This window comes from Piliocolobus tephrosceles, chromosome 1 (assembly GCF_002776525.5).
Source record: "Piliocolobus tephrosceles isolate RC106 chromosome 1, ASM277652v3, whole genome shotgun sequence".
Classification (NCBI taxonomy): Eukaryota; Metazoa; Chordata; class Mammalia; order Primates; family Cercopithecidae; genus Piliocolobus; species Piliocolobus tephrosceles.
The window spans coordinates 171,721,499-171,735,451 of record NC_045434.1 but is presented as its reverse complement, the minus strand read 5'-3'; the positions used below and the strand labels follow the sequence as shown (position 1 = coordinate 171,735,451).

At 37.7% G+C, this 13,953-nt stretch overlaps 1 protein-coding gene across 4 annotated transcripts in view; it reads right to left on the bottom strand.

Annotated features, from left to right (window-relative positions):
• FAF1 (Fas associated factor 1) overlaps positions 1-13,953 on the bottom strand; it is a 558,082-nt gene that overhangs the window by 124,920 nt on the left and 419,209 nt on the right. The window lies entirely within an intron of this gene.

Below are 13,953 nucleotides of genomic sequence, written 5' to 3'. Positions count from 1 at the left end.
TGAACAAAAGAAGGAAACTTACAGAAAAATATAAGGCTCATGCTGATGAAAGGCTAATGAAATCTGACTTTAGGAATTATCTTGATAAATAATCCAAATAATAGTAACAGTAATCATCATTAAAATTATTTCTTACAAAGGTAAACTTTATAATACATGAGAGTAGCCACAGTTAGGTAGATTAAGATTCTAAAAGCATCTACTATGAATAGGAGACACTGTTACTTTCACAAACATTATCTACTTTAATTTCCAGAATAAATCTTTAACATAGCATCCTTAACCCCATTAGCATATGAGGAAACTGAGGTTTAGAAAGCGGACTTGTTCCAAATGTCACAGCTAGTTAGTAAGTAATACGAGGACTGGCTCCCAGCTTGTCTAACTCCAAGCCAAAGTCAGTATTTTTTCTCTGATACTACAGTGGTAGCAGGGAAATCAACCACACTGTAGTCAAGGCTTGTGGAAGTACTCATAGCACGAGGATGCCAGACTGCTTTGGACTGAGACTCAGAGACAGCTTGTAATGGGAATAAGGGCAGGACTCCTGGGTATAAGTAGCTCAGCTGATCCCACCCTGCTTCTATGTGTTAATTCATTTATTCATTCATTCAACAAGCATTTGTTGAAATACTCTTTGTGTCAGGCTCAGCAGGAAGCAGTGGCAATAAAATGATGAACAAGAAAGACTTGGGGTTTCTTCATCTATGTTGATGTCTGCAGAGAACAGTATCAGGCTTCTAGGAAGTTTGTAATCAGATACATTGTTAGAGAGATACTTATCTAGTAAATTCCTACTCATCCTATAAGGCTCAAAAAAAAAAAAAAAAAAATGCCTCTATGAAACCTTCCCTGATTCCCTCAGGCAGTTAAGAGCTTCCTTTCCTGGGTCTCTATCTCTTTCTATTAGTATTACAATTGTTTACCAGTTTCCCCTCTAGACTAACTTTCTCAAGAGAGAGAATGAGGTCTCTTTCAGTCTTCTTTGAGTCTTTAAACTAGCATGGGTCCCAGCCTGTTTGATGAAAGAAACAAGAACACTGATACGACCCATAGCCCCTTGGCAAAAAAGATACCCCATTGCAGTGGCAATGCAAAATCAGTTTTAGTAAATGAGTCAAGAATTCTGACGCTTTAGGCAAAGTAACGTGAACCTGGCACCATTAACAAATTCAGAGCTCTTCTTCTTAGGAGCTCTCTAACTGAATAGACAGAGGGATGTCAACCTCTAATTCAGCTTGATCGTTTCTCAGCAACTACATTTAATGAGACACTGGGAACAAGAGAGCTGTCCACTTTTAAATCAGCATATTTCTAACTAAACAATGGCAATGGCTAAATCTTTAAAATGCCTATTTCTCTCAAGAACACTGCAATGGAACATTTAGACTTTGGGAAAGAGATTAGTGATTTACATTGCTATCTCACTGATTTAATTTAAATGCTCTTCCAAACCAAACACACATGTGCCGAAGAGGCTACTAAGAAATCCAACATGCAGAGTTCCCTATAAGTGCAGCCGACAGTGTTGACTGAAACTAAACTTGGAAATCCAGGGCACTAATGCACAATATCAAGCAATAAAACAGCATCTCTTTGGCAATATTTAATTTAAAAAAGAAGAAAGAGGCAGGCGAAGATCAGGCACTGTCTGTTTTGGAGGATCAACCATTCTGCATTTCAAAGCATTGGTCCCTGCAATATCCAGGTTACTGTGCTAGAATCTCGACTATTATATCGCAGTTGTGAGAGGGAGGGCAAAGATGTGTTTACTCAGTGATTAGGCCCTTAGAATAAGCCTCTAGCTCCTAGAGAGACAGCTCACCACTTATTCATTTGGGCCAATTCACAAAGCCTAGGAAGATTAAACATCCATGCTGAGAAGACAAGCGAATGCAGACGGTGAAAAAGAAATAAAAATTCTTTAAAAACTCTGAGATGACTTCATTATTTTTCCACAAGGAAACTTTAGGAAAGTGTTTAGTTAGAGAAAAACCCACATTGACCTCTCTCTAAACCCTTAATCTTTCCTTTGTGGTAGCACTGCTTTGTGGTAAGCGACTGGCTCGCCTCGCCCCTCTTTTCACTGGAAGCTGAGAGAAAAAAAGACTCTGGAGAAACAGTTTTCGTTCCAGGGACACAAACCCCTGACACTGTTAAACATGAGATGCCAGGAAAACACACTTAAAAAAAATTCCCACTTTAAGCTCTAGACTGAATGTGAGAAAGGAGATGATAAAAAGAGTATCCCAAGAGGATCTTCAGGCTGTGGGTACCCCAAAATAGCTTTCAAAAGGAAAACTAATAATTTTAAAATAATCTTTTCTCTGACATAAGCTTTCAACAAAAATTTTTCTGCTGCTTTTATGACAATAAATAAGCAAAATATAAAGACTCAATAGTATGGAAGTGCTAGTAAATTGAGGCTATATAAATCTGATTAAATTATAGTCACAGATAAATGGACTCCAGACTCAGATTTCTGATTATCTTACTGAGCTCAATTAAGCATAGGCCAAAAGAGTGAGAACTGGGTTCAGCATATCAACCAATTTGGAAGAGTTGAAATGGCAAACTAATCAGAAAACTGCTTTTGTGAAGAAAAGCAGTACCACAGAAAATGAGTAAGAAAATGTTTTGATTTCTATTACTATAACCAGCTTTTCCTTTGGCCCATTAATAATTCAGTTCAATAACATTTAAAGAGTATCTATGTGTTAGGGATTGAGACTATAAAGATGAATGAAACAGTTTCCTTACCCTCAAAAAGTGGTGGGAAATAATGTGTGGAGGTAAACGTTTTATTGTAGTACCATCTAATAAATGATAATATCGGGGCATTAAAAAGAATATATTGTATTTGTCGTTTCTAATTTGGCAGAGAGGGTCTAAGTCTGGCGGAACACAAAGGCAAACAACCAAGTTACACTCTCCTGATTCCCTCCCTGTAATCTAAGTTTTAGTAACACAGTGCAAAGGGAAGTCTCCAAGCTTTAAAGTAACAGAGAGCTCTGTTCTAAATCCAGTTTTGCCACTTAGCAGCTGTGTGACCATGGGGCAAATGGGTTGTTGTAAGCATTGCAGATAATGTAGGTTAAGTACCTATTTACAAAGCCTGGCCCATAGTAGGTGCTGAATGAAAGGTAGCTGTTAGGATGAAGATTCCTGAACTATCCATGCAAAATAAAGGGTTTTGAAAGCAATTTCAAGAGAAATAATGGTCATGAAAATGTATTAAAGATTAAGCAGCTCCTTCATTTTTCCTACTGGCAATAGTGTCTGGGATGCTTATTGTGTCTCTGCGTTTGGTGCCTCACTAATCTTCACATTCAAATCCAGGAGCTAAGGTACTAAGTTGATGCTTAAGAAATGCCCAGCTGACAGCAACCAATGTGACTTGGCCTTGAGCTACAGTAGCTATTGTATTTAGACTCTTAGTGTCACAGAACCATAGAATATTAGAGCTGGAAGAAATGTGCTGTGTTTCAAAATAAGCCAGGCAGAGAGCAGATACTAAGGAAATATTTGCTGATGAACTAAAAAGAAAGGGTTCCATTTTGAGTACCAGAATATCCATAATCTGCATGTTCAATGCTTTTAAAGTTGATATGACAATTTCTGGGAATGGTACAATGTAGTTCATAGGTTTTTTTCAGTGTAAAAATTATAGTATAAAATAATTTCCTTTGTGTAAATTGGACCTGACTTGCTTTCTCTCCTTCCCATTTGTTCTCCTTTTCCCTCATCATTAACATCACCATAGTAATCAGAATCATTATCACTATCACTTTTTGTTTTTAAGTTTGGAGATGGCTCATTGATACAAACAATGGATACAATGATATAATAAACACTCATTTATTCTTCACCTAGATTTACCAATCATCAGCATTTTGCCATATTTGCTTTATCATTCTTTTAATACTTCCCTGAAACATTTGAATGTTTGCAGACACCATGACACTTCTATCCTAAAGAAATCTGTCTTCTGAGAATAATACATTCCCTTACATAATCATCGCATTTATATCACACCTAAGACATTTCATATTGTTACAATACTATCTAATATACAGTCCATATTTGAATTTCCCTCAAGTACTCCCACAAGTCCTTTGTAGCTGTTTTATTTATTGTTTTAAATCCAGCATCTAATTTGGATCATTCCAATACTTGCCAACTTCTACAATGCTATTCTTGTATATGGATGTGCACAGGTACAGCACAGCATACAATCATGACTCAAGATAAGTGCAATGTGAGAACAGAAGCAGGACAGTAGGAAGCCACACTATCTGGGTTCAGATTCCTGCTTTGCCATTGCCCAGCTATGTGACCTTGGGAAAGTAACTACACTTTTTTGTGCTTGGGTGGCATACGGTTCTGAAGGTTAGAAGTCTGTTAAAATTCTTTTCTAGATAGGAGTAGTGAGGAAGTAAGGCTGGCAAATCAGTAGTAATGAGTAGTAACAGAGGAAGTCCTGGGGTCTAGGTATGAACATCAGATTGGCTGCTTCTTTATGAAGATGATACTTAAAAAAAATTTTTTTTTTTTTTTTTAATAGAGATGGGGGTCTCACTATGTTGCCCAAGCTGGTCTCGAACTCCAGGGCTCAAGTGATCCTCCTGACCTGGCCTCCCAAAGTACTGGGATTACACACCTGTCTGCGAAGGTGATACTTGAGCTGAATTTTAAAAGTAGGACATCAATGCTGTAAGTAGAAACAAACAAACCACAGTAAAAGCAGAAGAGAGTGACTTCTCTGTGACTGAAGCTGAATTTTTTTTTTTTTGAGACAGTCTTGCTCTGTCGCCCAGGCTGATGGCGTGATCTCAGATCACTGCAAACTCTGCCTCCTGGGTTCAAGCGATTCTCCTGCCTCAGCCTCCTGAGTAGCTGAGACTGCAGGCACCTGCCACCATGCCTGACTAGTTTTTGTGTTTTTAGTAGAGATGGGGTTTCACCATGTTGGCCAGGCTGGTCTTGAACTCCTGACCTCAGGTGATCTGCCTGCCTTGGCCTCCCAAAGTGCTGAGATTACAGGAGTGAGCCACTGTGCCTGGCCAGAAGCAGAATTTTAAATATACATGAGAGTGAGAGAAAGAAGAGTAAAAAAGATAAAAAACAAAGGAAAAGTTTGGGAAAGGCCCAGCGATGTCAATGGCCCCATCTGTTCAAAGAACTCCAAGCTAGTTATCTTTAAAGAGTAAAGCACCAGAGTGCAGGTTGTATTGTGAAAAGAATCACAACACTTTGCCCTGTTTAGGTCCTGAACATGATTTCAGGGACCAACAGGCATCAACCAAATTGGAGAGGTTCCAAAAGGAAACAGTCAGCTACTAAAGATGAGAAGATGCCAGGATGGTGTCTTTTTCCCCTCACTTTCTGAAGCAGATGTTGGGATAGCATTCTGAAATCTGGAGGACACAGATATCTGAATCTTGCATAGGGAACACTGTCATATGGAAGTCAGAGGGTCAAAAAAAAAAAAAAAAGCCTTCCCCAGGTGTGATGGCTTATGCCTGTAATCTCAGCACTTTGGGAGGCCGACACAGGTGGATTACCTGAGGTCAAGAGTTCAAGACCAGCCTGGCCAACATGGCGAAACCCCATCTCTACTAAAAATACAAAAAAGTTAGCTGGGTGTGGTGGGGTGCGCTTGTAATCCCAGCTACTCGGGAGGCTGAGGTAGGAGAACTGCTTCAAACTGGGAGGCAGAGGTTGCAGCGAGCTGAAATTGCACCACTGCACTCCATTCTGGGTGACAGGGTGAGACTCTATCTAAAAAAGGAAAAGCCTAAAGTAAAATCAAACTCTCAAAAAAAGCTGACAGATGTTCTTTGAGTCTAGCTCTTTATCAGTTTTCATTGCTTAGACTGTAATACTCAGGTAATACAATATATTTGAGGAAGGCCACCATGTAGCTAAAGTTTTTAAGAATAAGGACATGGGAAGCTGAAATGATTGGCTCTTACAGCAAATTATAGAGAAGGAGGCATGTCTATGGGGAGGCTGGAAGAGGGACTACGTAGGCAAGGAAGTAGGCAGGCTTTTTCAGGTAAACATTTAGATACCGTACTAAGGACTTTGGTATAGTAGCCTCTTAAAAGTGCAGGAAGGATTTTTCTAACCCTCTACTATTCTCTATGGAGAGGGATAACACTAATCCTAGTCAGCAACAGGCCTGTTAAACAAGCATGACAACAGGAGTGAGAATGTCAAGTGTACTCCTCTCCCCAACTTTTAGGCCACTGAGGAAGAGAACAAGAACCCATAGCCTACTTATATCTACTTCCACATTCCAAGAGGTGACAGACTAGAGTAGTAAAGACTTGAAGATAAACTAAGAGTATTTTTTCATTAAAAATGTATTAATAATGCATTCTTACTAAAAATCATAAGAATTACAATGATTTATGAGTGTACACGTTCAGTAGCTTTTAAATACCATTAAATATTGTCTGGAAAACAGATTTCTAAGTAGAATATTATATGTTATAAAAACAAGCTGTGTTTAAGCATATAGAGTTGTATTAACTCTTTTTTTTTTTTTTTTTTTGAGATGGAGTCTTACTCTATTGACCAGGCTGGAGTGCGCTGGTGTGATCTGGGCTCACTGCACCCTCCGCCTCCCGGGTTCACGCCATTCTCCTGCCTCAGCCTCCTGAGTAGCTGGGACTACAGGCGCCTGGCTAATTTTTTGTATTTTTAATAGAGATGGGGTTTCACCATGTTAGCCAGTATGGTCTTGATCTCCTGACCTTGTGATCCACTCGCCTTGGCCTCCCAAAGTGCTGGGATTACAGGTGTGAGCCACTGCATCCGGCCAAATGGCAGGTGTATTTCTAAACTAGTAAGTTTTAAACTAATTTAAGAAATAATTTTAATATGGGCACTAAAGATTTTTACAATTTTAATTAGGCAGATCTGATAATTGAAGAATTAAAGGCAAATTCCAAATGGTACTAACAAATATACTATTTAGTGGAAACATCTAATTACAGAATAGCAGGTTTGGCATGGTTGTATTTATATAAACTGTATCAGCTTTTTGACTGATATACATGTTTATAGATTTTTTTAAAAATCACACTTAGAAAGTAAAAGCATTTAATAAATAGTGGTTAGTTTCAGGTTTGGAATTATGTGGTGTCATTTTCTACTTAAAATGCATCTGTATTTTCATTCTCTTATAGCAAATACATTATTTGTATAATTCAAATATCTTTTTCTAAAAAAAATATATTAGCTTCCTAGGTCTTATTTCACACATGTGCAGGATGCTGTCCCAGCTGTCATACAAAATTACTATAAAAGACATTGTCCTGACTTTAAGGAATTTAAATGGAAAAAATAACACAGACAAGATAAGCAGACTGGGCATATGCCAAAGCACAAAGAAGTTTGTTTGCCTGGTTTTCTGGATATTGTGTGGTGAGCTAGAAACTTACCAACTACAGCTGTGGCCTCAAATTTGTATAGAACTTATTTTTCTTAGAAGACAATGATCAATGATGGCATTTAGATTTCTTTCAACGTGAAGCAGTAGAAACAGCATGACTTTAAAATGGGCTGATTTTAAAAAATAAATATAATAAAACTTGATAACTAAGAGCACTGCTAAATGTGAACTCCTAAATTTAGTGGTAGAAATGCTCATGGGGTTCTCAAAATTCCTTCCTGAAACTGTTCCTAGAACTAGTTCATAATTGAATGAGAAAATCAGTTTTGTTATTTTACAGACATTTCTCAAATTTGTCCAAAACTGCTTAATGGCACCATCTGTCTCATTCACAGTGCTGGGTGCATTTATGGGTAGCATCCCACTTAAGTCTCAAAACAACCTGTATAAAGTAGAGACTATCATCATCATTTTTTTTCCATATTAGACACAGGCTCATTACTTGTTTGGGGCCACAGAGCTACTAAGTGGGAAATCAGCAATTGAGTACTGATTCCCGTAATTTATGTATAATATTTGGAAAAAGTACTGGTGTGAAGTCGGATCTCTGGAGCTGTAATGAAATTACTAATATCAAAGCCCAGACTCCCAAAGGGATGCTTGGGAAAGGAACAATCCTTCACATGGGAGATAAGCCTTGCCACTGAGATTTTTATTACTGTTGATTTTTAGTTACTATAAGTGTCTAATGATTCTCTAGGGTACTTTTGGTGGTACAGAAGAATAGAATTCGGGGACAGCAGGCATGACAGGTGGGGAGGCTCCAAGGAACAAAAAGACTAATCTTCTCCCCCAACCCCCTGCCAAGATAGGGTCTTGTTCTGTTGCCCAGGCTGGAGTATAGTGGCACGAACATGGCTCACTACAGGCTGGACCTTCTGGGCTCAAGTGACCTTCTTGATTCAGCCTCTTGAGTAACTGGGACCACAGGCACATGCTACCGCACCTAATTGTTGTTTGTTTGTTTGTTTTTCATTTTTACTTTTTTTTTTTTGTAGAGACGGTGATCTCACTATGTTGCCCAGTCTGGTCTAGAACTCCTGGGCTCAAATGATCCTCCCACCTTGGCCCCTCAAAGTGTTGGGATTACAGGTGTGAGTCACCACGCCCAGCCTAAAAACAGATTTTAAATGGCAGCTAATGCCAGGGCATCACAAGCCCCTTTATGCCTTGAACCCTACTGATTTTATCAGCATCATGCCTAGCAATGCAACTCTGTCCTGCATTTTTTTGCTACAGTAATACCAAACTGGTTGTAGTTTCCTCACTTTAATCTTCCATTGACTTTACTTTTGCTTTTCCTTCTGTTTAGAATTCTGTTATTTGCCTAAGTTTTTCTCATCATTTAAGATTCAGGTCAGAAGTACCGCCTCCAGAAATCTTTACCCTAGGCCGGGCGCAATAGCTCATGCCTATAATCCCAGCACTCTGGGAGGCTGAGGCAGGTGGATCACCTGAGGTCAGGAGTTCAAGACCAGCCTGGCCAACATGGTGACACCCCATCTCTACTAAAAACACAAAAATTAGCAGGGCATGGTGGCACGCACCTGTAGTCCCAGGTACTCAGGAGGCTGAGGCAGGAGAATCGCTTGAACTCAGGAGGCGGAGTTTGCAGTGAGCTGAGATGGCGCCACTGCACTCCAAACTGGGTGACAGAGTGAGACTACATCTAAAAAAGAGAGGGGAGGGGAGGGGGTTGGGGCGGAGGAGAGGGGGAAGGAGAGGGGGGACGGGAGGGGAGGGGATGGGAGGGGAAGGGAGGGGAGGGGAGAGGACAGGAGGGGACGGGAGGGGAGAGGAGAGGAGAGGAGAAGAGAGGAGAGAGGGGAGGAGAGGAGAGGGGAGGAGAGGAAAGGAGAGATCTTTCCCCTGAACTTCTAAGGTAGTTGAAGGTACCTCTTCTCTTTGCTTCTATAGTATATTATACTATATGGATCTGTTTATATTGTTTTATTTTCCTCATTAGACTGAGCAAAAGTAAGAAACCTCTATTTCCCAGATCCTTAGAGAGCATGTGATAAACATTTATAGCCCTCAAATGGGTGAGCGTCCTTCATAGTTAAGGGCAAGGATGGAAGTCATAAAACTGATCGGTACATTATCAGAAGTCAATACTTTGTCACGATATACTTAAAAGAAACATGAAAACTTAGAATAACTGCTTTACCAAAGTTGGAAGCTCTGCTTGGTACAGTACTATAAATTCCTCAAGAAAAAAGGCAGAAAGATCTATAAGCACTCTCACCACCAAGTGCTCTCAAATGAAATCAGTTTGAAGCAGTTTTCATTAAGATGGATTGAATGTGGCATCGTGAGAAACACTTTATCAAATGTAGTGTTTTACTTAGTGATTAACTATATACCAGTTGATGAAGCTCCCCAAATCCTTTGTAATCCCACCACTCCAATAAACATTTAATGAGTATATAAGTTCAAAAAGCCCAGCAGAGGATTTAAACCTTCAATCTTGTTTTTATTTACTCTTGGAACTCAATTTCTCACTTCAAGTGAAGAATGCTGGTGCTTGAGGCTCATCTGTTGCCCTGGTAAAATTAATGTGCCTCCCACAGTTTAAATTAAACATGTGATATTTAAGATGAAGAAAATTTAGTAAGAGTGCCACAGTATCCGTCACATTTGTCTTAAAATGTTTGAACATTAGCAAACCGTTTTCTGAAAAATGATTCATTCAAAAGCTTTAAAAAATAATCTTGAGCAAGATCTGTTTTAACTCTCAAGTGTGACATATGAAAAGAAGAGATGAAGTTTGATCATTAAATCCTGCAGTACAGCAGTTAGCAATGAAAACTCAAGTGTGGTGGGAGAGCGTAAACCATATTTACCTGTCTTGGAACATGTGAGCTCTTACTTGGTTCCTACTACTTACTATTAGTGTGTTGTAAGTAAGTCATGTAGCTTTTCTGGGCTTTCTCATCTCTAAAATGGGAATATGAGGAATATATATCCCTATTTCACTGTTTGGTTGTGGGGTTCAAATGAGATATGTATAGGAACATGTTTTGTAAACCACAGAGCATCACAGAATTCTGAAGTAACATTACAATTACCATACTTACACAATTAAAAGAAGATGCATACCATCTGTTTAATGACCTTAATAAATGAACCTGTTTAGATTTAATTTTGAATAATTTATCTGTCATGGAGTTAAGCTTTACTTAAGTTTATAGACATGTAATAAACTGTACATAAACTGTTGATCTGTAACTTGGAAAAGAGAAATGAGGAAAGAAAAAAGCCCTGGACAAAGGAATAAAGATAAAGACATTTTTATCAGTCCAGGGAGGTCAGTGGATTTTGGTTATGAATCTAATATGAAGCAAAATATTTAATTACATGAACCAATAATTTTTCATCTGCTAAAACACCTAGACACTAAGAAAAGCAAACAATTAATTGTTTCATTAGAAATATCCAGGAGTTAATAAACAAGAGCTTATATTCCTCAGGGGATTATCAGTCTGAACAAATCCAAATGCCAATTTACTGTACAAGACACTTTTACTAAGTTTGTTGTCTATGATATACTGTATTTTTAAGTGTTACGTTGTCTATGACATACTGTATTTTTAAGTGTAAGTTATCTGCATTAAATCTAAAATGTGTGAGGTATACACAGTATATCTTACAGAAGCTTTGGAAATGGGTTTTTAAAAATATCTATACCTATTTTGGGAGCTACAGTTTAAGTTACAAAAGGCTGTGACATTTTCTGGTTACTTCAACTGCTGGAAAGCAGAGAAAGATATATCCCAAATGCACTATTATCAAAGAATAAGTTGAAAAATACACTATTTTAAAACTATAATTAGATATTCTTTCAAACATATTTATGTCTAATAAATGATTGTTTAACTATAACAACACGGCCATACAATGAAAGACTCCATAACCACTAAAAATCCTGTTAAAATAAAATATTCAGCATTATTTTACAAAGCATTCTTTTACAAAGCATTTCACCTGAATCTAACAAAGCTTTTAGACCTAATATCCATTTTTCAGGAAATCAGAAAAATAATATCACAAGGAAACAATCACACAAATCCAGAATCTGGAACAATCTACAAGTCATCTGGTCTGATTTCTTCACAAAGCAAATACCAGGGAAAAAAATGGGGAGAGATGGTGCTTGCTTAAAAGGTATTTAAGATAACTAATACTCAAATATAACCTGTGATCCTTGAGTGGATTGTGGTTCCAAAAAGCAGCTAAAAAGAAATTCTGGGGATGACTGGTGAAGTTTGTATATGTACTGGATATTAGATAATATTAGGGAATTATTGTTAATTTTGTTATATGTGAAAATGGTATTGTGATTATGTAGGAGAATATCACTATTTTTGGAAAACGCATGCTGAAGTTTTTAGGGGTAAAGTATGACATCTATAATTTAGTCTGAAATGGCTAAGCAAAAATTAATAAATATACAGGATACCCTAAATGTTTCTGTGCAGTTCAAGTTTCAACAATTTCAAATGCTTAACTGCTATAAACTATTAAAAAATTATTTGAAGTTTTAATTATTTATATTTATTTTATACTTGTTTTTGTGAATTTTCAATAAATTTTTAATTTATTTTCTGTTCCAGTCAACATTTGTCATTTTTAATCAGAGAGGAACTGAAACAAAAATTTATCATAAAAATTTATTCATCAAAATCCCAAATCCAAATAAGTATAAAAATATAAATAAATTTCAAATGCTGCTCTTTTGTCAATCTGTAGCAGTTAATCCTTTTAAGTCCTTATGCCTTAAAGCTCCATTAAGACTTTGAGATGTATATGGAAGATACAAATATAGCAAAATTTTCCTAATTATTAAACGTAGGTATAGGGGATTTGGCTATTTATTGTACTATTCTACTTTTTCAGTATTTAAATTTTTTTATAATAAAAAATTAAAATACTACAAAAAAGTTATAATTTAAAAAGTGATCATATAATATTAAAAGGTAAAAAAAGCTGTTATTACAGGATTATAACATGACTAAATTTTATACTAAAAATCCATATATATACATCTAAACATACAATAATAAATATGCAAAGAGCATAATAAAGTTAACAGTTAATCTGTGTTAGAATACTTTCTCTTTGCTTTTCCGTATTTTCTTTTTTCCTTCAGAGAAAGAATATCACCTATTACCCAGGCTGGAGTGCAGTGGCATGATCTTGCCTCACTGCTACCTCCACCTCCTGGGCTCAAGCAATCCTGCCTCAGTCCCCCAAGTAGCTGGGACTAGAGGCATGTGCCACCATGCCTGGCTAATTTTTGTATGATTTTTTTGTAAAGATGAGGTTTCACCAGGTTGCCCAGGCTGATCTTGATTGAACTCCTGAGCTCAAGAGATCCACTCGCAGTGGCTTCCAAAATTGCTGGATTACAGGCATGAGCCATCACAACCAGCTCAGTATTTTCCATAAACCTGTATTTATGAACACCATAAACATATTACCATAAACATGCATTTCCTTAAAAATAGCCATTTTTATATAGATTTAACAGTTGAAACATAATTGCTTAAAACAGCTTTTAAAAGGACTATTCTGCTATTCTTAAGGTAAAGAATAGCTTCTTACTCTAAATTCATTAGACTGTCAATTACAGCTCTAATTTGATTAATCATCTTGGAATCTGATTTTTAAAATTTATTTTTAAATGAATTTTTCTTTGTATCAGAATTTAACATAATCTAGAAAATAGAAATCTCAGAGGCATCCTTGCACTCTGTTCTCAAACTTCTTGCCCTCTTTAATTCCAACAGCTTTTCCCTCTACTCCATGTACACGCTATTCCTTCCTTCTTCCCTTTCTTTATTCTTTCATTTATTAAACATTTACTGAATTTTTACTAAGTACAGGGACATAAAGGATAGTTCCTGTCAAAAGAAAATCAAAACTCCTGGGAAGACGTATGTAGACCGGATAATTATAAACACTGTGTTAAGTGTAACAATAAGAGATAAGCTGAGGGTTTTTCACTGGAAAGTGCTAAAGGGGTAGGTGCTGCCAATGTGAGAGAAGGGGAGGAGCTGGAAAAGGTAAGTTTCAATGGAAGAGGAGTCGTCCGCGGTGGCTGAAGCCTGTAATCCCAGCACTTTGGGAGGCCGAGACGGGCGGATCACGAGGTCAGGAGATCGAGACCATCCTGGCTAATACGGTGAAACCCCGTCTCTACTAAAAAATATAAAAAACTAGCCGGGCGAGGTGGCGGGCGCCTGTAGTCCCAGCTACTCGGGAGGCTGAGGCAAGAGAATGGCGTAAACCCGGGAGGCGGAGCTTGCAGTGAGCTGAGATCCGGCCACTGCACTCCAGCCTGGGTGACAGAGCAAGACTCCGTCTCAAAAAAAAAAAAAAAAAAAAAAAAAGAGCAGGATGAAAGGCATTTCTAGCAGTGGGGAAGCATGAAGAAAGAGTAAGATTATGGGGAAATACAAATGGCACACTATTGCCAGATTTATTAATTG